The sequence below is a fragment of the Pristiophorus japonicus genome, chromosome 6, assembly GCF_044704955.1.
Source record: "Pristiophorus japonicus isolate sPriJap1 chromosome 6, sPriJap1.hap1, whole genome shotgun sequence".
Lineage (NCBI taxonomy): Eukaryota > Metazoa > Chordata > Chondrichthyes > Pristiophoridae > Pristiophorus > Pristiophorus japonicus.
The window spans coordinates 258815575-258830206 of NC_091982.1; the positions used below are offsets into that span (position 1 = coordinate 258815575).

A 14632-nucleotide genomic window follows, 5' to 3' on the forward strand; every position below is an offset into this window, starting at 1 on the left:
AAGCAAAATACTGTAGATGCTTTTCTTCCACATTCTTGGGCCATGGGAGCCTTCAGCTGCCAGATATTTCATGCTTCCTTTCTCCCCCCTCCCTTCTGAGTCTTAGCTATTCACTTCCTGTGGGCACATCTTTTGCTTAATTTTTCTCATAACAGCAGTTTGCAACTTTAATGTAGTAAAACATCCTAAGGCTCTTCAAAGGACTGTTGTCAAACAAAATGTCAATGACTCGGAGATATTAGGACGCAAGATTGGTCAAAGAGGTATGTTTTGAGGAGTATCTAAAGGAGGTTTAGAAGGAATTTGAGTTTAAACAATGGTGGAACAATTAAAATCGCAAAGCCATTGCCCTGAAATATTAACTTTCTCTCCACAGATGCTTAATGACCTGCAGAGTATTTTCTGCATTTTTTATTTCAGATTTCCAGCATCTGCAGTATTTTGCTTGTGAATTAAAATTGGGGCTGCACAAGAAGCCAGAATTGGACTGATGCAGAGATCTGAGGGTTGAAGGGCTGAAGGAGGTTAGCGATGGGGATGAGGCCATTTTTCTTTTGGGGGGGGGGGGGAGGATGAGGCCATTTTTCTTTTTGTGGGGGGGGGGGGGGGGTTAATATATTGGAAGACCAGGATGAGAATTGAGATGTTGCTGGATCAGGAGCCAATGTAGTTCAGAGTGCAAGGGTGATGAGTGAATGGGACTTGGTGTGAGCTAAGGTATGGGTAACAGAGCTTTGGCTGAGCTCCATTTTTAGAGGGTGGAAGCTGGTTGGCAGGTCAGGAGTCAAGTCTAGAGGTAACATCAGTATGGATGAGCTGAGTCAGATGATGTGGAGGTGGAAGGTAGGGGGTCTTGGTGGTGGAGCAGGTACCAAGGTTGAGGGGTTTGGTTCCGCCTCACTGTTGCCAGGGAGAGGGACAGAGTTGATTACCAGAATGGAGTTTGTGGTGGGGATTAAGACAATTACTTTGGTCTTATTGCTGCCTTTTGCCTTGCACCTTCAGTTCTGTTATTTAATCATCTCCTATCCTCCAATCAGACTTTTTTATACCTTTTCCCAGTTTCTCCCTCCCAATAATGAGCTCATCTTCTCTTCACAGTTGCTACCTGACCTACAAGTATTTTATTTATAGCATTTTTAATTGCTTTGTATGATTGTTTCTGTCCTACTTGCTTTCATATGGTTTAAGGGGATGACTTTTAGGACCTTTCCTTTTGCTGCTTATAACATGTGATCCTAATCCTTAAACCCCAGTTGCTGATCTTGAGCAAGGTTTGTATGTCCTTGATAGCTTAAAACTCGCAATGAATTGTAATCCAGAGATTGCTTGGGTTTGATTCTCAACAGGCCAATGCATATTTCGAACTGTCCTTTCATGATCCTAAATTCCAAGACTGGGGAATTAAGATCACCTGCACTTGGATTCAAAGTCAGCCCAGGTTGATGGGATAAAAGACGACTCTAGTTGCTGTGACTGTTCTGTGAACTTTAGGAAGGGTAGAGGAAGAGTTCCTTGGGATGGGACTTGGAAAATCTACACACGATTGCTCAAAAGGTCAGAACAGCAACAGGTGGACTTGAAGGCAGTCTTTTTATAGTGAGAGCTTGTTTATCTTTGAGATGAGGTTGGTTGGTATTTACTAATCAACCCCAGTTAGATATTTACCATTACTTGGTGACCAAGAAGCAGCAAGTGTTTTGACATTGTTGTCTAATGTGGAGTTTGTCAATTTAATGTAAATGTGCACAAACCTAAAGTGGATTTAAGATGCTGGGTACAAGTTGTTTTTTGCAATGCATGAGGATTAATAAGTCTCAAATCTTAAATCTTTGGTGGATAAGTGTCAAGTTAATGCCAATGATCATAGAAATTGAAGACTAATAGAACACTGGCACAATAAGTTAAGACTATTAGACCATGGGCCTAAGCCTGTTTTCTTGCCTAGATTTTTAGTTCCATAGTCTGTGTGGGAAGTACCTAGAACTATGCTAAATATGAAACCTATATCTGAAGCAAAAACCAAGTGTGAAAATTGAGCTACTGAGATGGCCAAAAACATAAAAATGGTTGCTATGGACTTTCTTTTCCCCAGTGACATCAGGGCTACTGCTAAATTTTAAGCATGGATAGTGTAAGAATTGGTGAAGTATCACTGAGGACATCTGAGGTCTGGATGCATTATGGTGCAGTTATACATATATCTTAGAAATTTTGTTTTCATATCTGTTGCTGAGAAAGAAACCTACCATAGCAACCACTTATTTCATACTTATTGACATAAGTGAGTGGGCAAATGCATGATCGATGCAGTATAATGTGGATAAATGGGGTTATCCACTTTAGTGGCAAAAATAGGAAGACAGAATATTATCTGAATAATGACAGATTAGGAAAAGTGGAAGTGCAACATGGATGTCATGGTATATCATTGAAGTTTGGCATGCAAGTACAGCAGGCAGTGAAGAAGGCAAGTGGCATATTGGCCTTCATAGCTAGAGGATTTGAGTATAGGAGCAGGGAGGTCTTACTGCAGTTGTACAGAGCCTTGGTGAGGCCACCTGGAATGTTCCATTTTGGTCTCCTAATCTGAGGAAGGATGATCTTGCTATTGAGGAGTGCAGTGAAGGTTCACCAGATTGATTCCCAGGATGGCAGGACTGACATGAGGAAAGACTGGATCAACTTGGCTTGTAGCCACAAGTTTAGAAGAATGAGGGGATCTCATAGCAACATATAAAATTCTGATGGAATTGGACAGGTTAGAGGCAGGAAAAATGTTCCTGTTGCTGGGGAGTTCCAGAACCAGGGGTCAGCTTAAGAATAAGGGGTAAGCCAATTAGAACTGAGTTGAGGAGAAACTTCTTCACTCAGTGGTTAACCTGTGGCATTCTCTACTGAAGAAAGTTGTTGGCCAGTTTTAGATATATTCAAAAGGGAGTTCGATATGGCCCTAATGGCCAAAGGGATCAAGGAGTATGGAGAGAAAGCAGGAAAGGTGTACTGAAGTTGAATGATCAGCCATGATATTGAATGGCCTGCTCCTGCACCTAATTTCTATATTTCAGACACACCTGCACTTTTGTCAACCATATAATAGAAGTATAAGGTTTTTTTTTAGAACTACTGAAAACAAAATTGATCTTAAAATGAGGCTGAAAAGGAATGCATATCTACGAATAGGATTAGGGGTATCTTTCTTCAGCCCTAGAAATCTTGGGTAAAGATGCAACATTCTCTCCTACACATGAGCAGATGTTGGTACAAAGTAGCTTGAGAAAAGAGCGCCTTCCTTGTGCACACTAGGTCTTTTTGTCTGCAAAATGTGCGAGCTCCATTACACTTACTGGTGCTGGAGCAATTGTCATCCAGTCTGAGTATATTTTCAAGTTTCCATGTCTGTCAGTCTCTCATGCTTGTTTCTGAAAGTAAATCTGACTGCCTCCTCAACTTCTGTTGCAAGATCTTCTACAAAAGCAAGATTACTCTACTGCAATCTGACAAATTTCATGAAAGGATAAGATTTCTGCATTCATGTTTTAAGATTGTTTTATAAGATTGATTGATTCCCTCTTAAACATGCATTTCTTAAACAAACTGTTCAGCTATGTCAATCTAAGAACATGGTTCTTTACAATCGTGCCCATATCCTGTCTGGTAGAGGGTGCCTTCTGGAGGGTCTTCCTGCTCTTTTCTGGTTAGAAATCTGGTGGCTAAGGTAGCTTCAAGGGCAACAAGATCTTGTCCACAGATATGCAACAGGATTGCCTCATTGCAGGTTTCTGCTGCAAGGAATAGCTTACCTGCAGTCTGCATCTTTTGACAATCTCCACAATGCGCTTGTCTTTGTTGTAGAGAAGGCATGGCACTGGAAGATGGGAGGCCCTCACTGGTAATACCTTGGGTTCTGTCATCATCTAAGCGAAGCAGTCAAACCCTGGTGGTGGCTTCACACACCTTTTTTCTGTACTGGTTCTGCAATGGCTGTAGAGGAATAAGATGGATATTCGAATCGGCCCCACTGACTGACGCTTGGTCCAAAAATAACTTTTTTTTCCCTCCTGTTCGCATGTTCTGACCCAGAGACGTTTAGTCAGTCTACACAGAAATAAGTATATGGGGCTGAAGCAGGCCCACAAAATGTGTGTCAAATGCTAGAACCATTGAACTAATAAACAAAAATTGGATAAAACATTTGTAGGCTGATAGAAACATAGAAAATAGGTGCAGGAGCAGGCCATTCAGCCCTTCTAGCCTGCACCGCCATTCAATGAGTTCATGGCTGAACATGAAACTTCAGTACCCCCTTCCTGCTTTCTCACCAATAGTTTCATAGGAAATACCAAGAACTTGCATTCATAGTTGATTTTCCCTTTCTTGCTGCTTGGCTCTGTCGATCTTGGATTTATCAGTGAACGGATGTAGCACTGCTGAGATCCAATCGAATGTGGGATTGTTGCAAGACTTGTGCAATAACAAGCTCCAGATCTAAACTTTTGATGGCATTCTCCAACTTTAGCTTCTCTCGTTCCAGTAAGTTTCTACTGAACACTAATGAAAAATTTTATCCCGCTAGAGTCAGTCGTTGCCTTTGGCTCCCACAACGACGTGCATGCAGCATACCATTTTCAGTGCATGCAGTCACTGACCGATCAAGTAAAGAGATTGTGATTGGCTGATTGTGGTACTGACAAATACAGCAGTTGTGATTGGACATTTAAGTAACTTGCAATTATCACTCTGGGTTTTGATTAGATTTCTGCCTATTTTCTGATGTAAAATTTCTGCAACATGCTCTTCTTTTTTTTTTGAAGAGGGGAACATTGATTTTTTTTTTTGATAGTGGTCCTTAAACTAATGCTTCCACAGAGGGGCATACAAGGGGGGAAGAAGAGAGAAAGAGACTCTGCCTGTGGTCTATATTCAAGGTGGTCACCATTTGTGGCTTCAAATTAATTCCGAGTAAATGTGAAGCTGCAGTGGAATGTTCCACCTTAATAATTTAAGGTGAACAGGATAGGTGGTTGGGGTCAGGAAAAGCCTTGTGCATATATAGCAGCTCTCTAACTCTATCCCAAAACATTTTACAGCAATGAAATATGTTAAGGCACATTGTTGGACAAAATGGAGGATCTTTGTATTTGGCAGGTCACATTTTGGGAATACACGAGCGTATTTTAAAGGCATGAAGCAGCACTTTCACTGGATCTGATGCTACCAAAAATATATTTGCTTTGATCTCTCATTGGGATGATTTTTTTTTTTTGAGGTGACATGAACTCCTGCCCCTCAGTCATCAAATCATCCACTTTGGAGTGCAATGTTGCATGCACAAATTATACCATATAGCCAGTATCATCTGAACTGAGCCATTTCATAACTGGCTTGTAACCACAGACTGTCAAATCACTGTTAAACTCTTTTTTTTGGAGTAAACAAAATAAACATTAAATCAAGTGCTCCCCAATCTGGGGGACACTCTCCAGACACTTTTCAACTGCCCCTTTTTAAAAAAAATTTTGGGCATTAAAATCATATTTTACAAGTGCCCCCTATAAAAGGGGAGGGGGAACACTAAAACTGGCAATTAAAGCAAATTACACTTTAAAACATAAAATCAAATTAAAATTTGGTTGCTGGGGATAACGATGCATCCAGTCCCTCTGGTGCCCACCTCATGGAAGGCAGTGGGCGTACCGGTGGAGAAATCACTGTTAAAACTCTTTTTGGAGTTCACCTGCAAAACATAAAACATTAAACGGTGCCACCCGACCTGGGTGACACTCCAGACATTTACAAGGCCCTTTTTTTTTTTGAAATCACTGTTAAACTCTTTTGAGTTAACCTGCAAAAACATAAAACATTAAAACCATGCCACCCGACCTGGGTGACACAGCAGACATTTTCAAGGCCCCTTTTTTTTTTTGGGTGAAATCACTGTTAAAGCCTAGCTTACCTGCGCAAGCTGAATCAAATTGCTCATTAATGTAAACTAAAGTGACTGCTACATAGTTTGACAAATACACATGTGGGTTTTATTTGTATTAAACCTAAATTATTAGGTAATATGATTAAATGTAGCCATTGAATTGTCAGCTTTCATTTTAAAGGTTTTACTTGAAGGCCTTTGCCCTCAAAATCCTGAGCTTGGACATGATATTTTTCCTAGACCAGAGCTGAATTTGGATTGTCGAGTCTGAGCATATATAGTACCAATTTGACAAGATGCAGCTGTATGAATTAAAACTTTTTAACATTTTGAAGAAAAGCAGAGGGCTCAACAATCTATTAAATTCACATTTAGTGTTTTAAATGGAGGCTGTGGGGTAAGAGATTACTTGTTTTATTAAAACACATCAACTCCTCATTGTAATTGAATTAACAGTTACCTAAACCTTGAAGCAAACAGCCTAATTTTTTTTAAACAGAAAATGTAAACATTCTAATTGCTAACAATGGGCTTTCCTCAATTTAACTTGCCAATTTTTAAAACCCTTTCCTCTATACAGGTGCTGCTGGGAAGGGTGTAAGTAGTGACTGGTGTACAAAGCTTTAAAAAAAGGACAAATCTCCCCTTTCCCTTCCCCACTTTAGCTCATCAGTAATAGAAGGTGTTGTCAACAGTGCTAACAAGCACACTTACCAATAATCTGCTCCATCGCAGCTCAGTTTGGGTTCCGCCACGGCCAGTCGCCTCCAGACCTTATTACAGCCTTGGTCCAAGAACGGACAAAGGAGCTGAATACCTGAGGTGAGTGTGACTGCCCTTGACATTTAAGGCAGCATTTGCCCAAGTGTGGGATCAAGGAGCTCTAGTAAAATTGAAGTCAATGGGAATCACCAGGGGGCACTCCACTGGCTGAAGTCATACCAAGCACAAAAGATTACAGTCTCAGGACAACGCTGCAGGAATTCCTCAGGCGCGTGCCCAAGGCCCAACCATCTTCAGCTGCTCCATCAATGAGCTTGCTTCCATCATGAGGTCTGAAGTCGGGATGTTTTCTGATTGCAGAGTGTTCAGTTCCATTTACAATTCCTCATATGCAGTCCATGCCTGCATACAGCAAGATCTGGATGACATTCAGGCTTGGGCTAATTTACACCACAAAAGTGCCAGGCAATGACTATCTCTGACATGAATCCATCAATAGCATTACCATCAGCAAATCCCCCAACATTCTGGGGAGTCGTCATTGTCCCGAAACTTACTTTAACCAGCCATGTAAATACTATGGCTACAAGCGCAAGTCAGAGGCTGGGTATTCTGCAGCGAGTGTCTCACCTCCTGACTCCTTTTAAAGCCGTTCTACCATGTACAAGTCAAGTCAGGAGTGTGATAGAATACACTCATCCAATGAAGTGCAGCTCCAGCAGCACTCTTAAACTCAATACCGTCCAGCACAAAGGATTCTGATTGGCACCCTATCCACCACCTTAAAGCATTCACTCCCTTCACCACTAGCACACTGGCTGCAATGTGTACCATCTATAAGATGTACTGCAGCAACTCGCCGAGGCTTCTTCGACAGCAGCTTCCAAACCCGCAACCTCTACCACCTAGATGGACATTAGGTGCATGGTAACACCACCTGGTCCAAGTTACGTTTCAAGTCCCACACCATCCTCACTTGGAAATATATTGTCATCCTCATTGTCGCTAGGTCAAAATTGTGGAACTGCGCTATTGGAGTACCTTCACCACATGGACTGCAGTGGTTCAATAAGGCAGCTTACCATCACCTTCTCACGGGCAATTGGGGCCAGGCAATAAATGCTGGCTTTGCCAGCGACACCCATATTCCATGAATGAGGAAAAAAACAACATCTGGAGTGTTTTCTCAACCATTCTCTATATCCTGGGCTATTTCTGAATGAGAAAAGTAACTACATAGTTAACATTTAGTAATCTAGGCCTCTAATTCATTCTTTACTCACATTCACAACTGAATTAAATCTGAAAATGCATTCCTATAATAGTCAATTTGTCTTAATGCCTAAGTCATTGACCCTAAGAATATATTTTACATTAGCTGGTATTTTGAGCAGTGCCACAGGAGCTTGACTTACAGGTATATAATTTTGCTTCTCTTGCTTGGTCATCCTACCTGGGATGTGTCACATTGACATAGACTGATGTACAAGTTTCTTTCAGCTGCTGGGTTTCATTTGCAAATGAAACAGAAGTGATCAATCTACCACATCTGTCAAATAATAAAAAAATTTTTAAAATGCACTTGTAGCTTGGAACAAGGTCTCTAGTATTCTGCTAACTTCCGAAGCCAAGGAGAATTGCACTCCAGTCGCTGAAATAAATTGAAAGTTCTCTTCATTCCCTACTTCATTACAAATTTTCCTGGATATCTGGGCATATGAAACACACTCTGGGCATGCAAGACGGTAGAGCTCACTTACAAGAGTAGTCTGAAATTCAAAAGCCAAAATTACCCATTGGGGAACTTCTCAAGTTTACAATGGGGTCAGGGAACCTTGCCATCAGATACTGGAAAATCATGTGCAGTGCCCCACAACAGGTGTATAATTGTTAAATTATCCCATAGACTAGAAAAGAATAAAACAAACTTCAATGTAGCAACTGGGTTCAGCTTTTACCAAGATTTGAACTCGGATTGCTAGATTCAAAGTCCAGAGTGCTCACCATTGAACCAACAAAATTCAGTTTTCAAACTAGGACGTACAACAACAGCTGGGTGCTGTGATGAGGGTACCATAGATCTGACTGGATGAGCTTAATGGCCTGCCTTATCACTAGTTATGAGTATCTGATACATAGAGACCAATGAGACACTTGCACAAAGGCAGAGTAAGAAAAAGCAGATACATTGGTATGGAGTTATGATAGGCATACAGATGACATGAGAAGTAAAAAGGATAGAATCACTGGAAGGGAAGATGTGAGCGTTACAAAACAAACTTGTTCATCTGAGCAGCTCCTGTTTTAGAATTATGGTAATGGCTCAATCATAGAATCATTACAGTACAGAAGAAGGCCAATCGTCCCGCCAAGCCTGTGCCGGCTCTGCAAGAGCACTTCAGCTAGTCCCCAGCCTTCGTAGCCCTGCAATTCTTTTCCTTATCCAATTCCCTTTTGAAAGCCATGATTGAGTCTGCCTCCACCACCCTTTCAGGCAATGCATTCCAGATCCTAACCACTCGCTGCGTAAACAAGTTTTTCCTCATGTCGCCTTTGGTTCCCCTTAAATCTATGTCCTCTGGTTCTTGACCTTTCTGCCAATGGGAACAGTTTCTCTCTGTCTAGACCCATCATGATTTTGAACACCTGTGTCAAATCTCCTCTAAGCCTTCTATGCTCGAAAGAGAACAACCCCAGCTTCTCCAGTTTATCCATGTAACTGAAATCCCTCATCCCTGGAACCATTCTTGTAAATATTTTCTGCACCCTCTCTTAATGCCTTCACGTCTTTCCTAAAGTGCGGTGCCCAGAATTGAACACAATACACCAGTTGAGGCTGAACCTGTGTTTTATAAAGGTTCAGCATAACATCCTTGCTTTTGTACTCCATGCCTCTATGAAGCCCAGGATCCTGTATGCGTTTTAATTGCTTTCTCAACCTGTCCTGACATCTTCAATGATTTGTGCACATATACCCCAGGACTCTGTTCATGCACTCCCTTTAGAATTGTACCCTTTAGTTTATATTGCCTCTCCTTGTTCTTCCTACCAAAATGTATCACTTCGCACTTTTCTGCATTAAACTTCATCTCTCACGTATCCGCCCATTTCACCAGCCTGTCCATGTCCTCAAAGTCTATCCCTATCCTCTGCACTGTTCATTATACTTCCAAGTTTTGTCATCTGCAAATTTTGAAATAGTGTGCTGTACACAAGTCCAAATCAATATATATCAAGAAAAGCAGTGGTCATAGTACCGACCCCTGGGGAAACATAGAAAATAGGTGCAGGAGTAGGCCATTCGGCCCTTCGAGCCTGCACCACCATTCAATAAGATCATGGCTGATCATTCCCTCAGTACCCCTTTCTTGCTATCTCTCCATACCCTTTGGCCGTAAGGGCCATATCTAACTCCCTCTTGAATATATCCAATGAACTGGCATCAACAACTCTCTGGTAGGGAATTCCACAGGTTAACAACTCTGAGTGAAGAAATTTCTCCTCATCTCAGTCCTAAATGGCCTATCCCTTATCCTAAGACTGTGTCCACTGGTTCTGGACTTCCCCATCATCGGGAACATTCTTCCCGCATCTAACCTGTCCAGTCCTATCAGAATCTTGTAAGTTTCTATGAAATCCCCTCTCATCCTTCTAAACTCCAGTGTATAAAGGCCCAGTTGATCCAGTCTCTCCTCATATGTCAGTCCTGCCATCCCAGGAATCAGTCTGGTGAACCTTCGCTACACTCCCTCAATAGCAAGAACGCCCTTCCTCAGATTAGGAGACCAAAACTGAACATAATATTCCAGGTGAGGCCTCACCAAGGCCATGTACAACTGCAGTAAGACATCCCTGCTCCTATATTCAAATCCCCTAGCTATAAAGGCCAACATACCATTTGCCTTCACCGCCTGCTGTACCTGCATGCCAACTTTCAATGACTGATGAACCATGACACCCAGGTCTTGTTGCACCTCCCCCTTTCCTAATCTGCCGCCATTCAGATAATATTCTACCTTTGTGTTTTTGCCCCCAAAGTGGATAACCTCACATTTATCCGCATTATACTGCATTTGCCCATTCACTTAACCTGTCCAAGTCACCCTGCAGCCTTTTAGCGTCCTCCTCACAGCTCACACAGCCACCCACTTTAGTGTCATCTGCAAACTTGGGAGATATTACACTCAATTCCTTCATCTAAATCATTAATGTATATTGTAAAGAGCTGGGGTCCCAACACTGAGCCATGCGGCACTCCACTAGTCACTGCCTGCCATTCTGAAAAGGAACCGTTTATCCCGACTCTGCTTCCTGTCTGCCAACCAGTTCTCTATCCATGTCAGTACATTACCTCCAATACCATGTGCTTTGATTTTGCACACCAGTCTCTTGTGTGGGACCTTGTCAAAAGCCTTTTGAAAGTCCAAATACACCACATCCACTGGTTCTTCCTTGTCCACTCTACTAGTTACATCCTCAAAAAATTCCAGAAGATTTGTCAAGCATGGATTTCATAAATCCATGCTGACTTGGACCTATCCTGTCACTGCTTTCCAAATGCGCTGCCATTTCATCTTTAATAATTGATTCCACTGTGCACTACTCCCCCCCCCCCCCCCAGGCCAAAACACAATCACTTAGCCAATTTGGTATCCATGTTGCCACTGTCCCTTTTATTCCATGAGCTTCAACTTTGATAAAGTGCCACAAAGTTTGCCAGCAAACACCTTTTGGAAGTCCATGTACACCACATTAACCATGGTGCCCTCATCAGTTCTCTGTGTTAACTCATCATAAAATTCAATCAAGTTAGTTAAACATGATTTGCCTTTTACAAATCTGTGGTGACTTCCCTTAATTAATCTTAACTTGTCCAAATGACTTAATATTGTCCCAGATTTATCATTTCTAAAAGCTTCCGCACCACCAAGGTCACGCAGTCTAGCCTGTAGTTGCTGGGTTTACCCTTGCATCCTTTTTTGAACAACGGTGTAACATTTGCAATTTTCCAGTGCTCTGGCACCCCTCCATATCCAAGGAGGATTGAAAGATTATGGCCAGTACCTCTGCACTTCCACCTTTACTTTCCTCAACATCCTAGGATGCATCCTATCTGCTCCTGATGATAATCTGCTTTCAGTACAGCCAGCCTTTCTAGTACCTCTTTATCAATTTTTATCCCATCCAATATCTCAACTACCTCCTCTTCCACTATGATTTTGGCAACGTATTCTTCTTGGTAAAGACAGATGCAAAGTAGTCATTTATTACATAAGAAATAGGAGCAGGAATAGGCCACAGAGCCCCTCGAGCCTGCTTTGCCATTCAATAAGATCATGGCTGATCGTCACCTTCAATTCCACTTTCCTGCCCAATCTCCATATCCCTTGATTCCCCATGACTCCAAAAATGTATCTTATCTCAGCCTTGAATATATTCAAAGACTCAGCATCCACTGCCCTCTGGGGCAGAGAATTCCAAAGATTCACAACTTTCTGAGTGAAAAAGTTCCTCCTCATATGGTCTTAAATGGCCTACCCCTTATCCTGAGACTATACCTCCTAATTCTAGACACTCCAGCCAGGCAGAAACAACCTCTCTGCATTTACCCTGTCAATCCCCCTCAGAATCTGTTTTGTTTCAATGATATCACCTCTCATTCTTCTCAACTCCAGAGAGTATAGGCCCATTCTACACAATCTCTCATCATCATCATAGCAGTCCCTCGAAATGAGGATGACTTGTTTCCATGCCGAAAAGGGATGAGTTCACAGGTGTTTCAACGAAGGACCTAATATTCCAGATCCCAAACTGCATGTTGAAGGGTGAAAAATGCCTGTGCGTGAATTTTTTTAACGTGTGGTGGTCCGTTGCACACCAGCCACCACACGGGCTTGACAGAGCTAGGTCTTGGTCCAGTGGCAAGGATTAAAAGCGAATTAGATGTGGCCCTTACGGCTAAAGGGATCAGGGGATATGGAAAGAAGGCAGGGGTGGGGCACTGAGGTTGCATGATCAGCCATGATCATATTGAATGGCCTGCTCCTGCATCTATTTTCTATGTAAGACTGCAGACAGCTCTGCTGCACAGACCTAGAGCGTGCACATATCACAGTGTGGGCTGGCCCGTGCTGCCCCTGGGCCCTCGCCTCTTCTGGGCACCGAACTCACGCCTTTCCTGGGCCCCATCACATCCCTCTACGAACTCTTGCTGCTCCTTCGTCCTGACCTCACTACTCCTGCTGTGCCTGCCCGCACTGCAATCAGCCATCGCTCTCCTGCACTGCCCGCACTGCAATCAGCCATCGCTCTCCTGCAGCAGCACGCGCTGCTCCTGAAGTGGCATGCCGCCGCACGCTGCTCCCTCTAATGGCCCCAACCTGCTGATGGTCTTGCAGGCTGCGACCGGGCCGGGCCATCGTACACTGTGCTCTCTCTCATAATACAGCCCTCTCATCCCAGGAATCAATCTAGTGAATCTTTGTTGCTCCGCCTCCAAGGCATGTATATCTTTCCTTAGATAAGGAGACCAAAACTGTGGAGTACTTAAGGTATGGTCTCACCAATGCCCTGTACAATTGTAGCAAGACTTCTTTTTTCTTATATTCCAACCCCCTTGCAATAAAGGCCAACATGCCATTTGCCTTCCTTATTGCTTGCTGTATCTGCATGCTTGCTTTCTGTGTTTCTTGCACGAGGACACCTAAATCTCTCTGAACACCAACGTTTAAAAGTATCTCACCATTTAAAATATTCTCTTTTTCTATTCTTCCTACCAAAGTGAATAACCTCACATTTCTCTACATTATTCTTCATCTGCCACCTTACTGGCCTCTCACTTATTCTATCTATATCCCTTTGCAGACTCTTTGTGTTCTCGCAGCTTACTGTCCCATCTAGCTTTGTATCGTCAGCAAACTTGGATGCATTACATTCGATCCCTTCATCTAGATAATATAGATTGTAAATAGCTGAGGCCCAGCACTGGTCCTTGCGACACCCCACTAGTTACAGCCTGAGAACTTGAAAAAGAACAGTTTATCCTTACCCTCATGCTAGTACATTACCTCCAATCCCTTGAGCCCTCTTGTGTAATAACCTTTTATGTGGCACCTTATTAAATGCCTTTTGGAAATGTAAGTATACTACATCCACTGGTTCCCCTATATCTACCCTGCTAGTTACAACCTGAAAAAGCTCAAATAAGTTTGTCAAACATGATTGCCCTTCCAATAAACCATGTTGACTCTGCCTAATCATGTTATGATTTTTAAGTGCCCTGATACCACTTTAACAATGGATTCCAGCATTTTTCCGATGACTGATGTCTTCCTCCTTTCTTGAATAGCGGTGTTACATTTGCTACCTTCCAAGCTGCTGGGACCGTTCTAGAATCTAAGGGATACTGGAAGATCAAAACCAATGCATCCACTATCTCTACAGCCACCTCTTTTAGAATCTTAGGATGTATGTCGGTAGGTCCAGGGGATTTGTCGGCTTTTAGTCCCATTAATTTCTTTCGTACTTTTTCTCTACTTATATTAATTACGTTAAGTTCCTCATCCTCATTAGGCTTCCCACCATTTTTGGTATGCTACTGTGAAGACAGATACAAAATATTTGCTTAATGTTTCTGCCATTTCCTTATCCCACATAATTTCTCCTGCCTCAGTCTCAAAGGGGCCAATGTTTACTTTTGCTGCTCTCTTCCTTTTTATGTACTTGCAGAAGCTCTTACAATCTGTTTTTATTTTTCTTTATTTTTCTTGCTAGTTTTCTCCCACTTTATTTTTTTCCCTTTTTATCTATTTTTTGGTCATCCTTTGCTGAGTTTTGAAACTCTCCCAATCCTTAGGCTTACTGCTATTCTTCGCAACATTATGAACAACTTCTTTCAAACTAATGCTATCCTTAACTTCTTTAGTTAGCCACGGATGGATCACTTTTCCCATGGAGTTTTTGTTTCTCAATGGAATGTAT

The 14632-nt window shown here is 42.3% G+C and overlaps 1 long non-coding RNA gene across 1 annotated transcript in view; it reads left to right on the forward strand.

Annotated features, from left to right (window-relative positions):
* The window catches only part of LOC139265473 (uncharacterized), a 36412-nt gene that overhangs the window by 3084 nt on the left and 18696 nt on the right, over nt 1-14632 (forward strand). Inside the window, exon 2 of the long non-coding RNA XR_011593558.1 lies at nt 6665-6751. This is a non-coding gene — a long non-coding RNA (uncharacterized lncRNA). The remainder of the gene's footprint in view (nt 1-6664; nt 6752-14632) is intronic.